Source organism: Cebus imitator, unplaced genomic scaffold (assembly GCF_001604975.1).
Source record: "Cebus imitator isolate Cc_AM_T3 unplaced genomic scaffold, Cebus_imitator-1.0 Scaffold53, whole genome shotgun sequence".
NCBI classification, from domain to species: Eukaryota; Metazoa; Chordata; class Mammalia; order Primates; family Cebidae; genus Cebus; species Cebus imitator.
In genome coordinates this window covers 4034976-4038523 of record NW_016107368.1, presented here as the reverse complement: position 1 = coordinate 4038523, position 3548 = coordinate 4034976, and the positions used below count along the sequence as shown (strand labels likewise).

The 3548-nt window shown below is 59.1% G+C and overlaps 2 long non-coding RNA genes across 2 annotated transcripts in view; one reads left to right on the top strand and one right to left on the bottom strand.

The window, feature by feature from the left end:
* The window catches only part of LOC108304263, an 8685-nt gene extending 6449 nt beyond the window's left edge, over positions 1-2236 (top strand). Inside the window, exons 4-5 of the long non-coding RNA XR_001825181.2 lie at positions 306-310; positions 2223-2236. This is a non-coding gene — a long non-coding RNA (uncharacterized LOC108304263). The remainder of the gene's footprint in view (positions 1-305; positions 311-2222) is intronic.
* LOC108304262 overlaps positions 1-3542 on the bottom strand; it is a 7278-nt gene extending 3736 nt beyond the window's left edge. Inside the window, exon 1 of the long non-coding RNA XR_001825180.2 lies at positions 3248-3542. This is a non-coding gene — a long non-coding RNA (uncharacterized LOC108304262). The remainder of the gene's footprint in view (positions 1-3247) is intronic.
* Positions 3543-3548: the final 6 nt, after the last annotated feature.

Here is a 3548-nt window from a genome sequence, read left to right as displayed (position 1 = left end):
GCCCGGCAGGTCTGATGTGTTTTTCTCATTTCTCAGATGGGGAAACTGAGGACTCCCCGGCTGGTGCCGCGCCACTGGCCAGTAGCCCCTGCTCTGCCTCTGCAGGTATGGGACGGGTCAGAACCCATTTGATGCCCAGAGAGGGTGGGTTGGCTGCCTCGGGACACACAGCCAGTGAACAGCAAAGGCAGATAGGGGCCCCTGTCTGTTGGGGAAGACAGAACTGGACTCTGCCACTGACCCCAGCTGTGTGTGTGGCCAGGGTTGGGGCCAAGGGCAGGGCACTGGGTGGGGTGGCAGCCCAGAGGAGGTTGAAACTGTTTTGTGTGTGTGTGTGTGTGTGTGTGTGTGTGACAGGGCCTCACTCTGCTGCCCAGGCTGGAGTGCAGTGGTGTGATCTCGGCTCACTGCAACCTCCACCTCCCAGGTTCACGCGATTCTCCTGCCTCAGCCTCCCGAGTAGCTGGGACTACACGTGCACGCCACCACGCCTGGCCAATTTTCGTTTTTTTAGTAGAATGGGTTTTCGCCATGTTGGCCAGGCTGGTCTCGAACTCCTGACCTCAGGTGATCCACCCAGCTCAGCCTCCCACAGTGCTGGGATGACAGGCGTGAGCCACCGCGCCCGGCCAAGACTGTCTCCTCTGAAGGCTCCTCTGCCTCCAGCGCGGTCCCTGGGACCTGCACCCTGGTCTGTCTCCAGTCTGTTCTCTCTGCTGCAGCCAGGGGGCGCCTGTGAGCACCGAGTCAGGTTCCATCCCTCCCTGCCCACAGCCCTCCATGGCTCCCACCTCCCTCGGGGTCAAAGCCCAACTCCTCCCTGCAGTCCACAAGGCGCTGCCTGAACGGCCCCGTCTCTCTCCCCCTCGCTCACTCTGCTCCAGTCACACAGGGCTCCTCGCTGTTCCTCCAACATGCCAGGTGTGGTCCTGCCTCAGGGCCTTTGCACAGGCTCTTCCACTGCCTGGAAGGCCCTTCCCTGACTGTTTAACCACCTCCTTCACATCACAGCCTGAAATGACACCTTTCCGGCGAGGCGTGCCCCGGCCACTGACCCCCTCCACCTTCCCCGCGTCCCCCACGCACTGCTCTGAGCTGACATTCTCCCATGCTTTCATTTGGATCTTGTCCCACAGGGCTGCAGGCTCTGTGAAGGCGAGATCTGGTCTCATGGGGTCAGCGCTGAATTTCAGTGCCCAGCATGGAGTCTGGCACACAGTAGGCGCACAATAAATGCTGACTCTGTACTGCATTACAGTCTAGACGTCTGAGGGTCTTCCAGCCTCCGGACCTCACAGAAAGAACACCCTCTCCCAGCCCCAAGCTCCGAACCTCCATCCCTCATCATCCTCCCGGCCTCCTCCTGCCCTCAGATCATCCCTCAAGAGGGGGCCTCTCCCGCCCCCACTCCAGCCCAGCCTCCTGCAACAGGATGGCGTCTGAGGCCCCTGCCCTCAAAACGTCAACCCAGGCTTGGTAACTTAAGCCTCTGGAGGATCGGTGAGTGTGACTCCCATAAAATTCAGGGTAATGCACATGGCCCCCATCCCTCTCCTGCTCGACGCTCCCAAGGGGGCAGTCCCAGGCTCTGCCATCATCACCATGTCACGGCCACCCCCGACCCGTTTCCCAGAGCTGCCCCAGGCCTCCAGTGAGCCGTTCCCGTGGCCCCAGAGCCCTGCTCTGCACATCCCTCCTGGGACCAGAAGACGCCTCTCTTGAGGGTCACCGTGGCCAGGGGACCTCTTTGGGGACCCAGATATCCAAGTCTGAGTGTGGGCAGCAGATATTAGGGTGGGGCTGTGTGAAAGATGAGGGGGCAGGGGAGACCAGAGAAGGAAGACAGAGACATGGCCTCAGGGAGACAGCGAAAACCAGCAGAGACAAATGCACAGAGACACCCAGAGAGAAAGAGAGACAGAGAGACAGAGACACAGAGAGAAAAACAGCAGAGACAAGTGCACAGAGACACCCAGAGAGACAGAGACAGAGACACAGAGACAGAGAGAAAAACAGGAGAGACAAGTGTGCAGAGACACCCAGAGAGAGAGACAGAGAGACAGAGACACAGAGACAGAAAAACAGCAGAGACAAGTGCACAGAGACACTCAGAAAGACAGAGACAGAGACCCAGAGACAGAGACAGACACACATATTGAGACACACAGAGAGAAAAAGAGCAGAGATCAAAATGACAGAGACAGAGACACAGAGAGACACAGCGGGAAGAGACAGAAATGGGCAGAGACACGCAGAGAAACAGAGACCAAAGAGACACACAGAGAGAAAAACAGCAGAGACAGAAACGGAGAGACACGCAGTGAGAAGCAAGCAGAAACCTAAATGGGCAGAGACACAGAGACAAGAGAGACTCACAGAGACACAGAAAGAGATGCAGGCACACACAGAGAGAAAGGGACAGGGACACAGAGACAGAGACAAAAGAGAGAGACACAGAGAGAGAAAACAGCAGAGACAGACCGATGGACAGAGACACAGAGAAAAACAGAGATGAAAATGTGCAGAGACAAAAGAGGCACACGCAGAGAACGCAAAACAGCAGAGAGACGAGCGAGACAGAGGAGGAGAGACAGATACACACAGAGGAGAAAAGCAGAGACCAAATCAGGGAGGGAGACAGAGACGAGGGAGAGACAGGGAGGAACACAGCAGAGGCAGACGTGGCCAGAGACACAGAGACAATGACAGGCGACCGATTCATCAGGGACAGGGACAGAGACGGAGCTGGAGAGAGACACAGAGAGAGGAAAAACACAGACACCAAATGGGCAGAGACAGAGGAGACAAAAGAGAGAGAGACGAGCCAAAGGCGAGAGACACAAACAAAAGAGACAGAGACAAGAGACAGAAACAAAAGAGATGAGAGAGAAAAAGATGAGAGAGATAAAAGACAGAGATAAAAGAGATAAAAAAGGAGAGACGAGAGGCAAAAAGAAGAGGGAGAGAGATGAGAGAGACAGAAACCAAAGAGAGACGAGAGACAGAGACCAGCGAGCAACGAGGACGAGAGACAGGGACAGAAACGCAAGAGAGACGGGGAGAAAAACAGCAGAGACAGAGAGCCCGGAAGCGACACTGGCAGGGCCGGGTCGGGAGAGAGGCCGAGCGGGCAGCGCGAGGAGGGAAAGCGGCGCGCGCCCGGGAGGCCGCGGCGGGCACCAGCCTCCCCCGCCGCTCTCCGTGGGGGGTCCCCGGCCGCCGCCCCCCACCCGGGCCCCGCGGCCACCTGGGGTCGCTGACGAGCAGCAGCACCGAGCCGTCCTGCAGGCGCGCGTCGCGCACGGTCTGGTGGTCGTCCAGCCGCCGCGCGTTGTAGTAGAAGGCGCGCTTCCAGGAGCTCACGCCCTGGCCCACCAGCTGGGCGCGCAGGTCGCTGAGCGTGTCCCGCGGCCGCACGGTCAGCGGCAGCAGCAGCGCCTCGTCCGCCAGGTGCACCTTGATGTGGTAGCGCTTCCAGCGCGACAGCCCCCGCCGCAGCCCCTCCATGGCGTCCGCCCGGCTCCCGCCCCGGGCCCCGCGCGCCCCGC